Source organism: Sturnira hondurensis, unplaced genomic scaffold (genome assembly GCF_014824575.4).
Source record: "Sturnira hondurensis isolate 20B ecotype Veracruz unplaced genomic scaffold, ASM1482457v3 Scaffold0010448, whole genome shotgun sequence".
Lineage (NCBI taxonomy): Eukaryota > Metazoa > Chordata > Mammalia > Chiroptera > Phyllostomidae > Sturnira > Sturnira hondurensis.
The window spans coordinates 6,936,035-6,958,717 of NW_028083079.1; positions in this window are offsets into that span (position 1 = coordinate 6,936,035).

Here is a 22,683-nt window from a genome sequence, read left to right on the forward strand (position 1 = left end):
TTCTGGGTCTCTCCCTGTCCTTCTGGGTCTTTCCCTGTCCTTCTCATGTGAAGCGCTGGTCACTGGTGCTCAGCGTGAGCCTAAAACTTCAGCAGAAGTGTGAAGACAGGGAGCATCATTCTGAGAAAGATTCTCGGTTGGGGCAGGTAGAGCTGAAAATTTTCCAGAAAAAGCGGGATGTCCGCAGGAGGAAGGGGTGGGGCGGAGGCACTGCCGGGCATTGCCTGCAGCTGGAGCCAAGGTGGGGAAGTGGAGACACGTGGAGAGCCAGCGGCTGACCGTGTGGCTGCAGCCCAGGCCCCCGGCAGACTGAAGCTCCGAGAGGCCAAGGACCACCAGGTCAGTCTCCTCCCCTGCCACACCCCACTGCCCACCTGGGGCCTGGGCCATCGTAGGCCCAGACACACATCTGCTGAATAAACTGGAAAGGAGAGGTACGTGTTCTCACTCATCTCTTATTTTGACAGAACTACACCCGAAGTACCATGTAACCCCTGCCTCTCTGGAAAGGAGGCAGCTGACTGGAATTGAGGGGTGGGGAGGGAGGGGAGAGAAGAAACATGGGTGGGACCCACAACCATCCCCTCTTCCCCACACCTCTTCAGTGGGGTGTTTCTGGGAGACATTTCTCCACAGGTCTTTCTTCTTCAAAGAAAATATGTTAATTGATTTGAGAGAGAGAGAGGAAGGGAGAGAGAGAAATTTTAATTTGTTGTTCCACTTGTATTCATTTAAGTCTTCTATGATTCTTTGCACTGAGGATCGAACCCACAACCTTGGCATTTCAGGGTGATGCTCTAACCAACTAACTGAGTTACCTGGCCAGGGCAGGTCTTTCAAATCTTGCAAACAGAACCACAGACTGCCTTTTGTTCTAGATGCTCTTTTCAAGGACTTCTATTTTTCATGGTCCATTTGAGAAATGTTATTGGCAGAACGATGCCAAGGTCACATTTTCAGGAAGCCCTCAGCCTGGTGAAGCAGGCAGATGTTTAACAAAGCCTCAGAGCTCAGACCTCACCGGCGAGGCGATGCAGTCAGGGCCCCCCAGGAGGTGTGCTTGGTTTGGCAGGCAGGGTGGGTGGGTGTTAGGAGAGGCACTGAGGAGTGGGGGGCTCCCTACAGCTGAGGAGGCCGTGTGGTGGCCAGTTGACCTGGCAGGAGTCTACATGCACCACGGACCCAGCAAGGCTAGGTAGGATCCTGGTGTCCCCTCCTCTTCTGTGCTCCTCTCTCTGAGGCATCGGCTTCTCTGTCCCTCTCACCACTAGGTTGCTAGGAAGTCCTGAGATTGGGCAAGGGGCTAAGACTGGCTGATAAAGGCATACCCAGAACTGGAAAGCAGAACGGGCTGTGTGTGGTGCAACGCGAAGTGGTTATGACTGAGGGTGAGAAAGAGCTTCTACAAGTAGAGAAGACATCCCAGGGCCCTGATGAAGGGAATAGACTCTGCCTAAGAAATGTGAAGCGAGGTAGGGTTTTGCAGAGCCTGGGGTCTCGCCAAGGAACTGCCCACCAGTGTCCAGTGGTCAGCAGGCCAGAGAAGGGTAGAGTGGTCAGAGAGAGAGGGAAGGAGCTTCGAGAGGCCAGTTTTTACTGCAAACGTCCTTGAGCTCCCCCTCTCTGAAGGGCAGGCACACTTACCTCCCATGATAAAAGTCTGGGGTCCTCCTAGCTCAGGACTCAGCTCTCCTATTGCAACCCCTGCATGTAAACCAACCAGCCAGACCCTTCCACGTCATCCCTGTGTACAGCTGCCTATTAAAATGTAGTTCACCCAGTTAAACGATGAATACTTAAAAATACAAAAATATGTCCCATGAGATATTTGAGACATACTGAAGAAAGTATTCATTGTTTAGTGGAAATTCAAATTTAATTAACTGGGTACCCTGTATGTTCTTTTAAAATGTGAGTTGGATAACCCTACCCACCCCCACCCCACCCCCCCGTGGGACTGAGGGACAGAGGAATCGGAACGAATGTGTCTCTTGCCATGCCGTGAGTAATAAAGTCCTCTGTCTCTGACCCATGAGTCTTGTGTTTCTGCCAGCCTCCCAGGTACCTCACAAGTAGGGCAAAATCTCATATCCTTCCCAGTTCTTGGTAGGAGTCCCCAGCCTAAGCTTGGAATCTGGCAGAGCTGGCAGCCCAAAATATCTGTGGGATGAATGGTTGTCAATCTGTAGGAATTACTGCCAAGCACACAGAAATCCTCAGGGGCTTAGAATGAGTTCCTGGTAGCTGGTGCAGCAACTTAACATTTCCTAACCCATTGCTGTTACCATGGATACCATGACTACATAGGGCTTCATAGCTTCCAAAGACCATTTTTCATGCATTATCTTTTTCAATCTCCCAATGACTCTCTGAGATGTGCATGATTCTTCTTCCTTTCGGGATTAGAAAACTGAAGTTCAGGGTCAAGAAGTCCATTGCACAAGGACACACAACCAGTAAAGTGGCAATCACTCAACCGAAGAAGACTAGCTCAGACCCACCATGTGACTTCCATAAATGTGGACTTACTTAGCCACAAAAGGGGTGTGACAACTTGCTCAGATTTGCACAGGTGGGGAGTGGCAGAGTTGAAACAAGAATTCACTTCTGTTTAATGCCAAAGCCTGCGGAAAAATGGAAGGAGGTTATAGGGTGGGGGTCATTCCCTTTACAATGATTTCCCAGCTAGTAGATAGGGACAGAAGGCAGGGACCCGGTCCCAGGGCCCATAACTAACAGTGACTAGATTGGCCAAATATGTTGATGTTCGAAATGATGGTCCCATTCAGGCTGAGAGCTACAGGGGGAACTGAGGCATCTGAACCACACAGACTGGACCAGCTCGGCAACCACAAATTCTAAGACTTCAACAAATACCATGATTCATTCCATGGCCCGTGGACTGGTGAGCCCGGTTACCCGAGGGTCCCAGCAGTCTCAGGAATGGAGCAACGATTCACGGTGAGAGGAATGGAGGGGAACCACAGTGCTTTCCATACGTCCTTGGGGAAAGCTGACTTTTGGGGGAAACAGTCTTGCACCAGAGCTTCCCAGGGTGCTCCCTGAAACACTCGTTTCTAAAAAGGGAGAAGAAAAATTCTGTAGCGAGAACAGTTTGAAAAATGCTGCAGCCCATTTCTCTTTCTTAGATTTACAGTTTTCTGTAAGTTCAAGGCTCTGACAAGGCCTGTGGCAGAGGAATCTGTGACATTTTACTTAACCCAGAATCTCCTGAACATATCGATTGAGATGTTTCTCTCCTATCTAAAGAAAAAAAATTTTTTGGCAATAACTGTCATTAAGAGGTCTGAAAAATGCTGGCATCACAAGAACTTGAAGGTACACCATTGCTTGAAATATTCCATTTTCCTTATTTTCAGCAGAACAAAGCAGTAATTGCTAGCACAGACCCGAGTGGAGCAGTGTTCCTTGTACTGTCCCTACATAGAGCATGCAAGTAGCAGCCCTGGGAAGTATTCAGCACCACAAAGGTGTTTTGACAGATCCTCTTCTCTCTGGGGCCACCTGCGTATTTCCCTTAACTGCCCGGCAGAGCGACAGAGAACATTTTCTAACGTAGGCACGAAGGAGACCTTCTTTATCACTTGCCTCTTGAGCCAGAGGAAATGCAGCTGAGGCCCAACCTCCGAGTCCGAGCCTGACCCCGTATGGAAGGGGAAGGAGCGTCTGCTTGCCTCTCAACCCAGCTGCAGGAGCAAAGGTCCTGATACCCTCACCTGTCAACTCTTCCAGGGACAGTCACAGTCACCCTTCTCGCCCACGGACAATTTCCAGGCTTCAAGCTTCCTAGAAATATGCAATTACCCCCGAGGAGAAAGACCCCTTTGAGTCACATTGTCCCTGAATATTGCAAGAAAAAATGGTTCCGTGCTCACACACGTCCAGGCCTCTCAACATCCTGCTGCCCCTCTGCAGAGTGAGAGCAGCTCCAGAGCCAAGAAAGAAGCCCTGAGGGAGAAAGGCTTTGATTTACATGAGCGCAGAACAGCTATTTATATTCCTCGGGAATAGGAAATGCAGGGCACAGCCCAGTGAGAAGCAGGCTTACAGGAATGCACCATGGGGACAGGGAGGAAGTTCTGCCAAATGGACTCAAAGGTCACACAAATGTGCGTTCAAGTCTTGCTTCATGATGAAGAACTTTGCTGCCTTCGGCAAGTTACTGAGCCTCCCGGACTTCTAATTCTTTGTCGATTTAGTAGGAATAATGGGAGTTGCTGTGGGTCTCACCCACTCGTGAGTGGGTCTGGTACGGACTAAATGAGATGGTACACACGGCAAGTGCTCAAGAAAGAGTCGTAGGCATTATTATCTTTGTTACAGCTTCTTGTTCTTGCTCGTGGGGATGGAATGGCGCGTTAGACAGCACAGAGGAGAAAGGTCAGACAGACACTTCAGTCCTAGGATGTGCTCAGGTCAGAGCTGGAAGACCCTGCCTTGCCCACTGAGGTGGAACACCTGACAAAGGTACTGTCCCCAAATCACACAGGGAGTCAGTCTCAAGCCAAGAATGTATTCACTCCTCAACTACTTACTGAGCACCGACTCTACTGCGCAGAAACAGTTTCTTTGCACGACCTAAGAAACAAACACCACACACACCAGAAATCTCATGCTTGGAATTTGCCTTATAGAAACTGTTACAAGATGTCCTCAAGATAAATGCATTTTTTAAAGGGACATAAGAAAATGCACACATACCTACTCATCTGAGCAAAAGAAACAGAGTAAGAGTTAACCCAGCAGGATTGGTTATGTGCCAGGAGGAGAGGACAGGGTGGAAAAAGAGGGGATGGGAAGAGGTAAGGGCCAGTGACATTTCCTGAGTCTGCCTTTTGTGCGGCTCTGGCTCTTAGAACCACGGTGACATTTCACATACCCCAGAACTAACAAGGCAAACAGAAGCAGCCAGGATGTAGGGGACCCCCCCCCCCGAAACGTTCTTCAGATAGTAACAGAGGAACCTAATAGCATGGCAAATGAGTAACGTCTCCACACTGAGGGCAATGGGGGAGCAAAGAACTCATTTAAGCAACTCTGGAAAACAGTTACGTTGGTGAGATGTAGACAAAAAGGCTCTAAGGCTAAAGACAAAAAGAACCGCACACAAAGATTGCATTCCAGTGATTAAATCTGTTTTTCACAGGGGTATGGGTTAGCAATTCTGAGACTGCTTTTTGCATATACTATGGTTGAGCAATTGAGCAAGTATCTTGTGGAGTCAGGTTTCATGCTAGTGGAGAAGGAGGTTGGAAATAAGTAAAGGAGGATTACAATGAATTCTCTGGTGCTGAGTCTGTGTGTGTGTGTGTGTACGCACGAACGTGCGTCAACATCTGTCCTCGCTCTGTCTGCCAGGAGGGACTAGAACCAGTGACACTGTCTTAGTTTGTCTGAGCTGCAACAACAGAATGCCGTAGACCGGGTGGCTTACAAACAACAGAAACTTCTTTCTTGCATCTGTGAAGGCTGGGAAGTCCAAAAGCAAGGTCAAGATCAAAGTCCAAGATCAAGGAAGTCCAAGATTTGATGTGTGGTGAGAGCCCATTCCTGGACACAGCCTTCTGTGTCCTCACAGGGTGCAAGGGGTGTAGAGCTCTCTTGGGTCTCTTTCCTAAGGGCCCTGATCCCATTCACAGGGCTCCACCCTCATGACCCAATCACCTCCCAAAGGCCCCACCTTCTGATAACATCACCTTGAGGGTTTAGAATTTTAACCTGGGAATTGTGGGGGACACAAACATTCAAACACTGCACACCTCAGTAGCAATGAGGACACTTGGTGCCCAGATTTTGGTTTCTAAACACGATTCCCAGTAAAAGAAATCCAGTCTCCTTGAAGAAATGGTTGATTCTGGGACAGGTGCAGGGAAGATGCAAGATGAGCCTGGAACATCTTCTGGGGGTAGGAAGCAAAGAAGGACTCCAAGTCTGAGGCAATTTGAGCAACAAAGTAAATAATGATGGTAATGTTTTACAACTCATAGAATAAAATACACATTCAAAAGTTCATGGTACTAAATGATCGAATAAAGAAATAAAGGAGAAGGGGCATCTTTTTCTTTTCTTTTTTAATTGTTGACACTATTATAGATGTCCCTGATTTTCTCCTTTTTGTCTTCCTCCACCCAGCCCTCACACCAGGGACATCTTTTTTCTCATATAGAGTTCCAATGAACAAATGTAGAAGTAATAGTGAAAATAGAAATTAACCATTGGGCAAACAGCAAGTATGAGAATTTGACAGATGCTAAAATTGGTGGGCCGACATAGGAAGAGAAACAGGGTATTTGCACCATCTTAAAGTACACCCCCCCTCCCCCACCCAAGACAATTATTCATTACAAAAGATAAACAGTGACTGTTCGGAGGAGAACCATGGCAGATGGTGTCTGACCCAAGTGAGCAAAGTCAACGTCACCAGTAATATGCACATGAGGAACTTTCTGATAAGAGCTGCCGGGAAGGCTACCATAGCCCGCCTGTACCTTTATATAACACAAACATATGTAATACTGCTGTCATTCTTTTAAATTAGGCACATGCTACAGTTACCAAACACCTGTGGCTCCTGTTATTAGTTTGGACAGTGGTCTATGACATCAACTAAGAATAAGAAAAACAAAAGATAGTATCTTACCTTCATTTATTCCTTCCGCATAGTTTGGACCCATTTTGAAATTTTCCATTTTTGTTCTATTTTTACATTTTTACTTATTAAAAATTGTTTCTCTCTAGTATGTTGTTATGACATCTTTTTCTAAAATTATATTTTATGATTATGCCATTACAATTGTCCTGATTTTCCCCCCAGCCCCTCTCTACCACCCAGCACCCCCCCACTCCCTCAGGCAATCCCCACACCATTGTTCAGGTCCACGGTCATGTGTGTAAGTTCTTTGGCTGCTCCATTTCCTGTACTGTACTTTATATCCCCAAGGCTATTCTGTAACTACCTGGAATTTGCCTTATAGAAACTGTTACAAGATGTCCTCAAGATAAATGCATTTTTTAAAGGGACATAAGAAAATGCACACATACCTACTCATCTGAGCANCCTTTCCATTTTAGAAACAAAGAAAACTTTTTCTGGCTGAGGAGAAACTTCCTCTCCCTGGGCTAGCCAATCTTAAAGCAGAGGGCGCAGCCAGGAGCACGCCTTTCATTTGCAAACTAACCCACCCAGAGGCTCAGCCCCTCACCTGGCCCATCCACCCCAGGAGACTAGGGGATAATATCCCTCCGCCTTAATCATCGCAGGGCCAGTGCTAAGCAGGGCCAGTGCTGCCGGAGCTTTGGGCCTACCCTCCAGCCCCAAGCTCCGGAAACATTCAGACTAGCCCACCTTACACTGCTTACTCTGCCCGGACGTTCCTGTACTACAGAAACCCCAGGAAAGGCCGTGGCCTACGTGCTTCCTTCCTGCACTCGGGTCTTCTGTCTCTTGACCGCCCTGGTGTTTTGCCCATGTGCGCTGTGCCCCACGGAACTATCAGTATAATCGGCTTTGTTTCCCTGCCCTGTCCCGCATCTCCTCTTGTGGCCACGCTTGACTGACCATGTTGAAACAACGGCAATAACAAAAAAAGCACAAAACACCTTCCCTGACGTTCTTCCTTCAAGTAGATTCAAGTTTCCAGCTTATACGACTTGCCTTCTTTCCGAAGAACTTGTGTTAGCATTTCTTGCAAGGCAGGCCTACGGGCCGCACATTCTCCCGTGTTCACGTTCATCGGAGAGAGTATTCCTCTTTACTTTTGAAGCATAAGGTTGCTGTATGCCGCATCCTGGGTTGGTGTCCTTCCTTTCTCTCACCATGTGAAACCTCTCACCCCGCTCTCTTCTCGGGGCACGCTTTCTGACAAGAAGTCCGATGTCATTCTTACGCTTGTTCCTCTGTAGTTCAGTTGGTTGTCATCACTGGCTCCTTTCAAGAGTTTTCTCTTTGTCTCTGGTGTCCTGCGGTTTGCATGTGATACGCCTAGGTGTCGAGTTTTCAGCCTTTGGACGCTTGTGTCGAGTTTCCTAGATCTGTGGTTTGGGGTCTGTCACTGATTTTGAAGAGTTCTCAGCCACTGTTATTTGCCAAGTGTCTTCTGTGCCTTTTCCCTTTTCTCCTTCTGGTAGTCCCATCACACATATGTAATATTCCTACTGTTTTTAGATAGTCTGTTTTTTTTTTAATTACCTCTTTTTTTCAACGCGATTTATTTATTGAAAAGATTTTATTTATTTATTTATTTTTAGAGCGAGGGGAAGAGGGGGAGAAAGAGAAACATCAATGTGTGAAAGATACATCAACTGGTTGCCTCTCACACACTCCCAGCCGGGGACCTGGCCCACAGCCCAGGCATGTGCCCTGACTTGCAACTGAATCAGCAGCTTTTTGGTTCCCTGGCTGGTGCTCAGTCCACTGAGCCACACATACCTTGGCTTATTATTATTTTTTTTTTAGATTTTATTTATTTATTTTCTTAGAGGAAGGGAAGGGAAGGGAGGGAGAAAGAGAGGGAGAGAAACATTGATGTGTGAGAGAGGGTTGCCTCTTGCACACCTCCAATGGGGGACTTGGCTGCAATCCAGGCATGTGCCCTGACCAGGAATCAAACTGGTGACCTTTGTAGGTTTGCAGACTGGTGCTCAATCCACTGAGCCACACCAGCCAGGGCAATCTCATTTTGCTTATTCTTTTTTCTCTTTGCATTTCGATTTGCGATATCTCTATTGACGCGTCTTCAAGTTGACTATTTCTGTCCTTGGTTGTGTCTAATTACTAACGAGCCTACCAAAGGCACTCTGCATTTCTGTTACAGTGTTTTTGACCTTTGGCATTTCCTCATGATTCTTTCTTAGAGATTCCATCTCTGCTTACACTACCCATCTGTCCTTGCATGCTGTCTACTTTGCCACTAAAGTCCTTGCAGTTATTTCAAATCCTTTATGTAATCATTCCAAAGTCTGTGTCATACCTGAGTCTTGTTCTGGAGCTTGCTTTGCCTTCTCTCTCTCTCTCTCTTTGTCTTCAGCATGTCTTGTAATTTTTTGTGGAAAGCGGGCCACGATGTATCAAGCCGGCCCTGATATATCTGGCCCTGGAAACCGAGGTTAATGAGGCTTTTAACACGAGGTTTTATGTTAACCTGACTGGGAGCAGGGCAGCTTTTAACACGTTGTAGTCACAGGTGCCGGAGGTTCCAGTGTCTTCTAGTTCCTTGCTGTTTCCCTCCTGTTGTCTTTGGTTTTCCCTAAATATTTGTTCTTTTTCTCTTTTGATTACAGTTGACATTCAATATTGTATCAGTTTCAGGTGTGCCGCACAGTGGTTATACATTTATGTGGCTTACAAAGTGACACCCACAGAAGTCTAGTAACCCCCCCATACCATACGCAGTGATTACCAAATGATTAAATATACTCCCTATGCTGTGAATTCTTTCTTAATAGGCGTCTTTGTCTTGCAGCTCTCTAAGCTACCATCTACTTTTGTTATACTTGTTGATGTGGCAGTGACATGTTGGGGAGGGGAAGCGTTCTATAGTGTACGGTCAAATCCCCAGTGTTCCTTGTTTGCTTTGTGTTGTTTCTGTAGTGGGTCTGAGTCCCTGGGCTGTGCTCTTCAGAAGCATTTCCTGGTTCCCTCCCAACCCCCCCCCCCTCCCCCCGGCCTCATGTGGGACAGGAAGGCTGGAGGAGGCTGGAGTTGTCTAATTGCCCTTCACCCAGATCAGATAAGACTCTGGTAAAGCAGTTTTCCTTGGGGGCAGGCCTGGGTTGTTACAGACAACATCTGGGTATATTTCCACAAGGTTTTGTTTTTTTTCCCCTGCCCCAAGCAGGAAGGGATGTCTCTCCAGTTTTCACAGTGAGAACCTACCTGGTAGGCTGCCTGAGAGAAACCCACTACCACGGGGGAAAGGCCCCTAGTAGTTTTTGACTCTCAACCTCGTCCACACTGAGCCTCCAGCAACCTGTCAATTACTGTCAGAAGTGTTCCTGCGGGCTCCCGCTCCCGCTCTGGGGTTTCTGCTTCCCTGGGAGGCTGTGATTCTATTCCCTGCTTCTCCAGTTTTGGGGGTAAAGTTTGGCCCATGACTTCAGTTCTCTGAGGGAGCTAAGGTTTGCTTAATTTGTTCATCTTTTTCTTTAATTTTGTTTTCTTTTATTGATACCAAAAAGAAGGGAAGGAAAAAAGAAAGAAAGAGAGAGAGAAAAACATTGATGTGAGGGAGAAACATCAATTGGTTGCCCCTTGCATGCACCCCGACTGCGGACTGAACCCACAACCCTGGCATGTGCCCTGACCTAGAATCAAACCAGCAACCTCTCAGGTTGCAGGAGGACACCCAGCCCACTGAGCCACACTGGCCTGAGATGTTTAGTTCTTTGCTATTGTGAATATGGAAATGATGACGCCCAAGCTCTTTGCGTGCTGGAGTTATAACTAGAACTGTGTGTGTGTGTGTGTGAGTGTGTGTGTGCGTGTGTGTTTCAAACACTTAGTAAATGTTATCCTGAACATTTGGGTTATTGTTATTTGCAACTGACAGACTCTTGCCCGGAGGCAGTTATAGTTTGGAGGGTAGGCAGAGAGGGTCTGTCATTAATTTTGGAAAATTCTCAGTCATTATTACTTACAAAATTTTGTCTACTCCTTTCTCCCTTTTTCTTTCCTGGTAGGCCCATTCCACATGCTATACTTTTTGTAATTGTCCCGCAGGTTTTGGGTACTCTGTTCCTTATTTTTTTCATTCTTTTTTTTCTTTGCCTCTCAGTTTGGAACTTAAATAATGGTTTCAGGAAATCAATGATCTATGTGTTGAGGAGGGCTGAAAAGTTCCCCTAGAATGTCTCGTGGAGACCTGGCCCCCTAAGCTGGAAGTGGGTCAGCACAGCCTGGTCAGAAGCGATGGCAGGTCTGCTGGGGTCTGAGGGTGCTCGGCAGGGATGGGGGGAGGGGACAGCCGTGAGGGGACGGAGGCCCCAGCTGTTCCAGCTGTTGGCCCCATGCGCTGTCCTCTGTCCTTTGTTGCTTCCCTATTTAGCTATCCTCCCCTTTAGTTCGACGTGCCAACTCTACTGGGCCCACCTGGCGTTGCCTTGGAGAAGGCAACAGAGCTCTATTCTTCTCTGAATAGAGCTGCTTGGACCTGCGGAGAAGGTGTCTGCTAGAGAGCTCTGGTCCCTGGGTCCTCCTCCCACCAGTCCCCCAAAAGGCGAACAAAGGTCAGAGCGGAGGCAGGTTAGTAAGAAACAGAAAATTTCCTGGCTAGTGGAATGAGGAAAGCGAGACAGATAGTTGAACAGACAGGTGGTTAAGGCCAGAATGGCTGAGCAATGAACAGCCAGCTACCAACTCACAACACTCTATCCTACTTAACCAAAGATACCTAAGAGTGGGTGGTTTAAAGCACCCTCGGGAGGTTGATAACAACAACCAGTGGTGCCCTGGCCCGCGTGGCTCAGCAAGAGATCACCAGTTCAATTCCTGATCAAGGCACATGCCTGGGGCACGTACAAGAGGCAACCAATCAGTGTTTCTCTCTCACATTGGTGCTTCTCTCTCTAAAAGCAATGAAAAAAATGCCTTTGGATAAGGATTTTAAAAACCACCTAGAACCAGACTAATCCAAGATGGAGGTAAAACTGACCAGAGAATGGCCTCAAAGCTCATTATACCATCGTTATAATAAAAACTGACACCATGAGGAGAAGGGGGCCAAGGGGGTCAAACACCATGACCCTTCCGGAACGGACCATATTAAGGAATAAGATCCTCTCCCTTCCAACCAGCAGACAGAGTCATAATTTGGCACCATAAAGCTTGGAGACTATCTGCCCTTGAATCACATGAAACCCCAAGAACTAACTGACCACATGCGCAACTCACACACGAGCTGGCCTGCATCCGCTCGGAGCTATATGTTTTGCTTCTTTTACAGTGGTGAGGGTGCCCTGGGCGCTTTGTTTATCTCTGAATAAATCTTGCTTTGGTCTTATTCCAACACGTCCTTGAAATTTTTCCTATTCTAAGTGAAGAACTCTGACAGAAGGAAAGTCCCAGACCACGTGTCCTATTTGCTGGTGTGTGTCCTTGTGTGTGTTAGGCATGCTTCTTTGATGGTGGATCCTGTGACATAAACATTATTCTTCCCATTTTACAGACAAGAGAACTGAGGCTTAAGTGGGGGCTGCTCATTTGCCCAAGTCTCCAGGCAGCCAGAAAGGTGCAGGGCCAGGATTCAAACCCAGGTGTCCTACCTTTAGGTCTGAGCTCCCTTCCCCTCTACTCCCACCAGGGCCCAAACCCATCCAGGGTGAGAGAACCATGTTCTCTGTGGCCACAGCTGCCAGCTTCTGCCCCCAGATGTACCAGCAGATGCTGGGGGAGATTTAATAGCCGGCCTGTTGGAAATTTGGCTTGGAGCCTGCATTGTCTCAGCATTTTGTAATCTGGCCCTGGGTGGGGGGATGGGGGCGGAGGCCACTTTTTATGGGAACACAGGCACAAAGGGGGTGTGAACCATCAGACTGGGACCGAGGCCAAGACAGCAAGAAGAAAGCTGGGGCCTTGGCCAAGGCTCTGGGCCCTCGGGAGCATCCAGCTGGATGGGGCCATGCGGGCTGGGCCAGATGTGGGCTCGGGAAAGTCGCAGAGTTGCTGGTGACTCCTTGGCTGCAGGGGAGAGAGACAAGGAGCAAACTGACGTGACCATCAGAGGGTGAGGTACTGCCATCCAGGGAAATGCAGGGCCTGTGTCACCCAGGAGAGGAGCCCAGAGCCCCGCGAGGCAGCAGTCTTCTCGGAGAAGCAAAGCCCTGGGTGCTGGGAACCGAGAGCAGAGAAGAAGCTGCCCAGGGTGAAAAGGAAGCCTGGCCTTTGGGGTGGAGGGAGCAGCAGGCAGGGAGAGCCTGGGAACAAGGTGTCGCAAGGAGGAGCTCCCTCTGTCCTCGCTGTCGCTGTCAGATGGGAAACGCAGAACGGCAAGAAATGAGGCGGGGGTAGGGGTTGGGAAGGGTCCAGACCATAGAAGTCCTAATGCCAAATACGGCATCAGACATACTTACACTAAAAAAATTTTTTTTTAAAATTCTTGTTTATCTGAAATTCAAATTTAACTAGACACCCTATATTTTTATTTGCTCAACCTGGCAGCTCCAGCCTCAGGGGCAATTTGCACTTGATTCCTAGATGATGCGGAGCCGGTAAAGGTGTTTGAGGAAACACCTGGATCTGAGGCCACGATCAGATTTGCAGTTTAACAGAAGGGCAGCCGCTGGGACGAAAGGTGGGAGACCCACTAAGAGAGAAGGGGGTGGACAGACGGGGGTTTATTACAGAGGTGAAGTGAATGGGCCCTGGTGGTCAGTTGAGTGTAGCAACTGAGAAGACAGAGCAGTCAAAAATGACATCCAAGTTTCCAGGCAACCAGACAGACGGTGGTGGCCTTTCCTGAGTCAGGGGCACGGGAAGAGAGGCAGGCTCGGGAGGGGGAGCAGCTGAGTCTGGCTTTCGACAGGAAGCCGTCCCAGCAGAGACCCCGAAGACAGCTGGAGGCGGGGGTCTGGGATCCAGGCGCGAGGCCAGGGCTGGAGGTCTGTTTTTGGCAGAGATCAGCGTTTGGAGTAGAACCATGGGAATGGATGAGTTGGCTGAGGGAAACCATAGAAGGTGAGAGGGCAGGGGGGACTAAGAACGGACCCTTGGGAAATAGGAATAATTTAGAGGAAGCGGAAGAAAGAGACGCCAGCAAATTAGACCCGGAGACTGAGGCCAGAAGTCTGGAGAAACACAGGAAGGGTCTCTGTGTGACATGTATCCCTCCTGGAAGCCAAGGCAGGAGACAGGAGAAGGAAAGTGTGCTTGACAGTGTCGGGCGCTACCCAGACAGACATCAAGTCACGTTGGGACAAAAACATAGTTTGATGGGTTTGGCTACTGGGGACCTGGCGAGGGGCACAGGAGTGAAGCGGTGAGGACAGGAGCCAGGTGGGCCACACGACAAAATCTCTGTCGTGTTCGCAGTAGTTATCTAGGGCCAGCACAGGGGCCGGTACAGAGTAAGGGCTCAGGGAGCATCTGAATGAACGAACAAACCCACCTACAGGCAGAGCTCCCGGTCTGGACACTTACCCCCGGAGCCTCAGTTTCCCCATCTGCAGCTTGGGGCACCAGGTGCTGCTCGGGGTGCTGCTCAGGGCACCAGGCAGCCAGGACAGCAGGCACAGTGGCTCCGTGAACATCGCCAACCCCAGCAGAAGCAGCCTCTCACACTGCTCACTGACTTTCCAGGACTGGCATGGAAGCAGTTAATGACCCTTTGAAACTGCAGGAAAGCTTTGCTGTACCCCACCCCCTCTCCTGCTTGCCAGGTCCAGAAACTAATTGTGCAGGGAGAGTGAAAGGTGGGGACCACTTCCTCCTGAGCTCTGGCCCGAGCCACTCGGACACGGTGGGTTGGCCACAGCACATACTGCCGTCCCTCCACAGACCCCGTCAAGCTGGCATTGAAGGAACAAAGCAGGCATCGCCAACCCTTAAGGACGAGGAGATAGGTCAGCAAGCACCGGCAGAAAGAAAAGATTTCCACAAATCTTTGGAAGATGGGGTGCTCACAGGAAGGACCATATTTTGCCATGTATAATGACCACTTTTTTGCCCCCATTTTTTTTGAAGGAAAAATAAGGGTGTGCATTATACATGGGCATAATGAGTATATCCGTGGGTATCATAATCCCGTGTATAAGACGCCCCAAACACGGGTGTACATTATACACGGCAAAGTAGGGGTGCGTCAGCTTGGGGCTAAACCTGAAGTGCCTGCCGAGGAGACGAGGAGGAGAGGCCCAGCGGGATCTGGCGTGGTCAGGGATCTGGACACAGAGAGGTTGCTTCCCGGGTCTTACAAGTGGATGTGGCTACGCCCACGGGCATAAGACCATCTGTTTCTTGTTGGAGGGCTTGAACAGCAAAGACCTACCAATACCAGGCGCAGCGGAGAACAGAACCGAACACAAGGATGAAGGGATATGCGTCCTGCGTGGTGGGACTTCAAGCCCTCTCTCCCTGCCCTGCTCCCAGACGTATTCCCACCGTGCCCTACCACAAGCAAGAGACTGGAAGGACGGCCTCCTGAGTCCTTAAGCCCCCAAAGATGAGCCTCCACTGAGGACGATGCCAGATGACAGGGGATGGGGTCTTTCCCTGCTTCAGTGGGAAGAGAAGGGGACTCTGGAATATTTAGAAGGCAAACTTTGTGAGGGATGAGGTGGTGGGCTGACTTTCAGAGAGAGGGACCTGTGGGGACAGGAGGCCGTTTCTCAGCACAGGAGGCATCTTCGGTGGGCAGGACCCTCAGGCCACAGCCCAAGGGAGGGTCTGTCAGGGACGAGGGGCTTGGTCCATGTTCTGGGGCAGAGCTGAGAGCAGAGGCCGGAGCTGGGCTGCCACGAGGGACCTCAGGAAGAACTGGACCTGGTTGAGAAGGCTGACGCCCTGAGACGGGCTGAGGGAGAGTGTTCTTTACCTTGGGGAGTGGGGAGTCAGAGCCAGGAGCTGAGGGGACAGCGGGAGGTGTTGACATGATGACAGAAACCGAGGACTGTGGTGTCTGCCCAGGGTCAGCTCCTTGGAGGACTGTGCCTGAATCAGGTGGCCTCTTTGGTTGAAATCCCTCAAAACCCAGACTGGCTTAAACTAAACATAGCTCACGTCAGGGATGGATCTTGATCAGGCATTAGTGGATTCAGGACTGGAGCCACATCCCCAGGGTCGCTGGTCCCTTCCTGCTCCGCCTGGAGTGTCCCCATTCTGCAGCTCCCTGGGGCGACTGCCAGCAGCTCCCATCACCTCCGCACCAAGTCCAGGGGGAGGGACAGCACTCTGCCTTCACATCTCAAACCAGAGTCCTGGGATCAGCTGCATTGGTCCTGATTAGCCTAATGTAGGTCACGGGGCCATCCCCGAACTGATCACCATGGCCGGCATCCTGGAAGGCACCGATGGGCTTAGCCCGGATCGTCTGTTCACCCCCAGCGTGGGGGATGCAGTTTGCCGCGACGAAACACAGGGGCTGGGACACAAGGTCCCCCGTGGCCCCAGGAAGAGAGGGTGTTGCACAGCCTAAGTAACTGAGATCGAAAGCTGACACTGGTCCAGATTCTGAGAGCCCTTGAATTCTGGGGACCCCTGATTCTGAGCATTCAATACACATTTTCTGTGGGACAGATGGACAGATGAACACAGACAGATGCATGGATGAACAAGGCGCCTTTCCAGCTTCCTCTTAATACACACATCCAGCACAAGATCTCTATCGTGTTTGTGGTAGTTTCCTAGGGCCAGCACAGGGCTCAGGGAGCATCTGAACGAACGAACAAACCCACCTACAGGCAGAGCTCCCGGTCTGGACACTTACCCCCGGAGCCTCAGTTTCCCCATCTGAAGCCCAAGGGTGCTGCTCCCAGGGCACCAGGCAGCCAGGACAGCAGGCACAGTGGCTCTGTGAACATCACCAACCCCAGCAGAAGCAGCCTCTCACACTGCTCACTGACTTTCTGGGACTGGCATGGAAGCAGTTAATGACCCTTTGAAACTGCAGGAAAGCTTTGCTGTACCCCACCCCCTCTCCTGCTTGCCAGGTCCAGAAACGAATTGTGCAAAGGCTGGAGGGCTAATCCATTTAGCAGAAGTCGAGGGGGAGGGAAGTGAGGAGTTGGTGATGGCCCCCAGGAGATCAAAGTTTGGAGTATGTTCAACTCCTGGCTGGAAAACTACAAGGAGATGAATATTGGCCCTTCTTAAAGAAGGGCGTTGTCATGGCCAGAACAGGGATGCAGAGGCAGGGCTTCCTTGGAAGTGGTGAGCCCCTCAACCCTGGAAGCATTCAAGTAGCCATAGGGCACCCACTTAGAGGGGATGTTGTATAAGAGATTAGAAAGTGTTCTTTCTTCCATCTCTGGGTTCTTAGGATTCTAATCCAGCCACAGTGACAGGCAACTTCAGGCCACTGTCCAAGGGGCCACATACACGTGCTGGCTCCCTTTATCCTCCCAACAACCCAGCGGGAGTTCTCCACAACCCAGTTTTGCACATAAGGAAACCGAGACTCCATGGGACCAAGCTGCTTGCCTCTGGTCACTCCACAAAAGAGAGCAATGGTGATTAGTAGCTTTCACTGAAACTAGCCTTGGTGCCAGGCTGAGCACCCTACTCACAGTCATTCACTGAAGTCTCACAATTATTCCTCTCCCCACCTTACAGATGAGTCAAATGAGGCTGGAGGAGATTAAGTCATTTGTGAAAGGTCAGGAAGTCAGGAAGCCCCAGTCCAGGGGCCAACACTGGTCTGAGGTCTGCCTGACACCGGAGTCCGGCATTTAGTCAGAGCTGCATGTGCAAACTCAGCTCCCCAGGCTCTTTTCACTGAAGCTCACTGCTGGGAACGCACAGGCCCCTGGCAAAGTGCCCCTCCCACTTGCTTCCTCTTCTGGGAGGAGAATCAGAGGTACAGGGGGAAGTGCGACAAACTGCATCTATTTCTACCATCTTTTCCACCCCCCCACACCCCACCCCCTGCCCTACCGATTTCACCGGGGAAGGAGAACAGCCACCGCAGAGCAGGGGGCTGTCCTGCAGAGAGAGGGGCTCCCAATGCCAGGGGAGAAATGCAGTGGGGGCTGCACGTTCTGGGTTGGACCCCAGACACTGGTCTTTTAGGGAGCAGAGCCACCCATGCCCCCAGGACAACACGGGGGAGGAGGATTCCAACATATCCTTGAGCACCTACTGTGAGCCAGGCACTGAGCACATTCTATCCATTCTCTCATTTACACTTGGTATTGACCCAGAATATTTTTACCTGATGTTAATTAGCTCAGGAGGCCGGAGGTTCATCCCCATCTACAGGATGCTGCTGCTGCTGCTTCTCAGCTCACTTCTGTCCCCCAGCCCCTTTCCTCTACTGTCCCCAAGGCATCCATCTGAAGCCACAGTCCACCCAAAGCCTGAGGTTATCCGGACTCATACCCTGGGACCTGACATTTGGAAGCACATTATCGCCACCTTCTGGCTGATGCTGGAAGAACAAGGGGCCCGGTCAGGAAGTCGGGCCCCTGGGTTGCAAGTAGGCTGGCTTGGTTTCCTCCAGGCGGGGCTGCAGAAAAACACAAGGACGGAGGAGCCCAAAGGAAGCAGGAATGAGGTTAAAATACAGACCATAAGGGATCGATTGTGGTGGAAATAAGACCACAGACTCAGAAAACTTCTCAGATGGCTTTTTAAAAGTCACCTACTCAGGCACAGGGAAAGGAGAGAAACACGTGGCAGCCGAGTCTGAGTGATAACTTATCTTGGTTCTCATCAGTTTTACAGGTTCCCCACATGGGGGCACAACTCACGACTTCACGCACAGAACACACACACTTACGCACTCTCACCGCATCTTTCCATGCATCCTGTTGAGATGCGGAGGGAGGGAGACCCCTGTGATGTAGATGCGAAATGTGGTTCTAGGTGTACATTTGGGAAACACGGAGAGTCACAGTAAGCAAAATAACGTATTCATGTGAAAAAAGATTCAGATATACATTTGAAAAGACAGTATTTTTTTTAAAGGGAGTATAATTGTGAGGAGTAAAGCCTTAAGGATGCTCTAGCCCAGTAGCTCAGTTGGTTGGAGCCTTCCCCCAATACACCAAGGTTGTGGGTTCGATCCCTGGTCAGGGCACATATAAGAATCAACCAATGAATGTGAAAACAAGTGGGACAACAAATTGATGTTTCTCTCTCTCTGTCAAATAAATTTTAGAAAACCTTAAGGATATTTTCATTAATTGGGGTTTTAACTTTGGGGGCACATGGAACAAAGTTCTTTTGATATGAGGCACTGGGTTCCCTCCTCACTGTACTCTTGATAGGGAGGACCACACCTCGGCTCTAAGCGTCCTTTCAGGTGACACGAAGAGGGAACCACAGCCATTTATACAATCTCCACGGTCAATGAGTGAAGACAAAGCAATTGCTCAGGAGAAGCATGGCCTTGGTACTAAGATAGGAAAAAGCTGCTCGCAAGCAGGGTAAGGGGTGTCAAGAAAAAATAGTGGAGAAAGGGAGGGCCACTCCGGCCAGCTCATCCCTTCTACTCCCACTAGGGGGAGTGCGAGCTCCTTGCCAAAACCGCAGGACATGAGAAGGGAAGGGTCTGGAATCTAAGGAGGAGCCAGCCGCAAAGGCGCAAGGAAGTGAAGGGGAGGGCGGCTGAAAGTGAGGGTGGGGGCAGAGCCTGGCATCTGGGAGAAGGCCACCTGGCTTGAAGTCCCAGCCCTGCCACTGCCTTGCAAGGCCCCTCCCCTCTGCAGGCCTTGGTTTTCTTTCCTATAAAATGTGAGGTGGGGCCCACCAAGAGCAGTGCTTCTTACCTTTTCGTTTTTTAAAAAAGTGTCTTATAGAGCCCTGGCTGGGGTAGCTCAGTGGATTGAGCGTGGGCCTGCAAACCAAACAACCGCAGTTCAATTCCCAGTCAGGGCACATGCCTGGGTTGCAGGCCAGTTCCCAGCAGGGGACGCACGAGAGGCAACCGTACATTGATATTTCTCTCCCTCTCTCCTTCCCTTCCCCTCTAAAGATGAATAAATAAAATCTTAAAAAATTTTTTTTCTTATAGAGAGAAGGCAGGGGAGGGGAAAAGAGGGAGAGAAACACCAATGTGTGGTTGCCTCTTGCACATGCCCATAACTGGGGAGCTGGCCTACAACCCAGGCATGTGCTCTGACTGGGAATTGAACCAGCAACCTTTTGGTTCACAGGCCAGGGCTCAATACACCAGCCAGGGCATCACTTTTTCATGTGTATTAAAATCATCTGGAACCGTTTTAAAAGGCAGATTCTGACTCAGGGGTCTGAGGTGGGGCTTGAGAAGCTGCATTTCCAGTGAGTGCCCCGGTAGTTCCCATGCTGCTGGTGCTGGGACTTAATCCGTAAGAGACCTGCCAGCTCTGACATGTTTGGTGTTTAGTGTTGAGCCGGGAAGACTTGCCCAGGCTCCAATCCCACCCTCAGAAGTGGCTGTTCATGTTTCCATCCATTCATTAAGCATTTTCTGGGCCACTGTCTGGACCAGGACCTGTCTGCTGCTGGGACATAGAGGTGGACAAGACCCAGTGCTGCCCTTGAGGACCCGTGGGCACCAGAGCCCCACGTGACCAGTGCTAGGAAAGAAGGAAGCCCGAGGTGGGGGGTTGTGAGAACATCAGACAGACTTTAGGCTAGACATGGGGGTTAGGGAAAGATTCCCAGGGAAGAAGATTCCTCCACATATGAGGCCTGTCTGGAAAAAGTCCAGCCATCGTTAATATAACAAGAAAGGTTTGTGCGACATTCACGTAACCTGGCAGCCAAAGAGAGTGCACTGGAATGTGTGTGCATGAACAATGACGACTTCACTGTAGTAGTCACTGGGGGTGGTGGACTCAGTCGAGTAAGCATGTGTACTGTGTGGCTGTCGTATTCAAAATGACTGAGCGAGTAGAGAGATGACTCTGCATCAAATTCTGTGTGAAGCTTGAACATTCCTCCATGGAAACTACTCGGATGAGTCAGAAGGCTTTTAGGGAGGATGCAATGAGTGTGGTACAACTAATCCATTCATGTTTGCTGAGTGTCTACCACATGCCTGGTCCCATCCAGACCCCAGGGACCCAATCTAGTAGGGAGACAGACTTTGAACAAAAAAGCAGTGAATACTTCAAGGTGTTCACACAGGCGGGCTCTCCTCTCTTCTGGCTCCACTGGGGCGGAGGCAGAGGGCTGGGAGTTCTGAGGAAGGACATCTGCAAACATGGGTCTCAAAGGAAAGCTGAAACCCCACTGCTATGGACCGAGGGCTCCTGACCCCCTTGCTCTCTCTGGAGCGCCCACTCCGGGGAAACAGCTGCCACGCTGTGAGGACACTCAAGCAGCCAGTGGACGACGGGTCTCCAAGGCACGAACCCGAGCCCTCATCAGCAGCCCGCACCCACTCGAGGATTTGTTGCTAATTTTGCATTTGCTGATTATATCTGTTACCGAAAGAAAGGTTGTGGCATGAGTGAGCCATATGGGAAGCAAACCCTCCAGCCCCAGCCGAGGCTTCATTCAAATGACACACCCTGGCTGACATATGATGACAGACTCACGCAGGACCCCAAGCCCGAACCCCCAGCTTAAGTTGCTCCTGAATTCCTGACCAACAGAAGCTGCATGATAATCAGCAGTTTTTTGTTGTTTTATAATCACAGTGTTGTAGGGTAATTTGTTATGTAGCAATAGATAGCTAATTGGAATTAATCAGATACATTCTGATCAATACAGTTCCTGGAATTGATCAGATACATAAAGAGAAGAAAAGGTATTTAAAAACAATGCTACACTTGCAACCTATTGTATATAATCTTATTAACCAATGTCACCAACAAACAGAAAAAACAATGAAAGCCAGATTTCTCACTGTTGGAGAAAAGAATTTCAAACACAGAAAGGGAGAAAACTAGAATGAATCTTGTAGCGTGGGAGAGAAATTAGAGTTTGTGATTGCCGATACCTACACACATGTAGAAATAAGTACGGAGGTAAATGTCTGTGTTAGCATGTACATAAACACACAACCTCCAGCTGTGTCTACTGAGCTCAGAACGAAGACATTCCAAGAAGTGTGGGCACACCTAGCACCCCACCTTTGTTTCTACATCTTCTCCATTGAGAAGAACCAAGGCTCCCTCAGGAAATGACTAATTCCAGACCAGGGAAAATACAGGACGAGTCTAAAATGTCATTTTCTGCCCCAAAGTAAGAGAGTGTACAAAGAATGAAGGGACATATGTAAAGGAGTACCCACTGGACAAGTCAGGAAAAATTTGAACATCAAAATAAATGTTGAGGGGGGAGGGAGTATAAGGGGACTAAAAGGTAATGTAAAAATGCAATAAAGATTATAAATTAAAAATAACTATCGACTGTAATAAGTTGATATTAGTTAGAGGGTTGTGTTGCTGTGGTCCGCTTAATAGAACAAGAGCCCGCAAGTCTATACTGATATAAATAATAGAATAAATTAAAACTTTGCTAAAGAGTTTTATATCTGCATATTTCAAAGCAACTCCCCCAGAAAATACTTATAAAAATGGAAAAAAGAGAAACTGTGTAGTGGGGAAGCCCAGCAGACACCATCTTAAGCCATGAGAAACGAGGCGGCTCTGAGCCACCTGATCGCGTGCCAGGAAGAGAAGGCAGCGTCGCCTCTGCGATGTTCCTGTAAATATGTGGAGTTTTTACTAAATTTTTTACCTGCTTTGGTATCAGTTACTGAAGGAGGGATTGTGGATTTGTCTATTTCTCCTCTTAGTTCTCTTGAGTTTTGCTTTGTAGGTTTTGAGGCTACATCATTCATTGTATGAAAATTTAGAATTGTTGTATCTGTTTGATAAATTGAACATATTTTAAAACTGTGAATAGCTCTCTTTATCTTTATGGTCTGGCTGGTGTGGATCGAGTGCTGACCTGCAAACCAAAGGGTCACTGGTTGGATTCCCAGGCAGGGCGCATGTCTGGGTTGCAGGCCAGGTCCCCAGTAGGGGGTGCATGAGAGGCAACCACATGTGATGTTTCTCTCCCTGTCTTTCTTCCTCCCC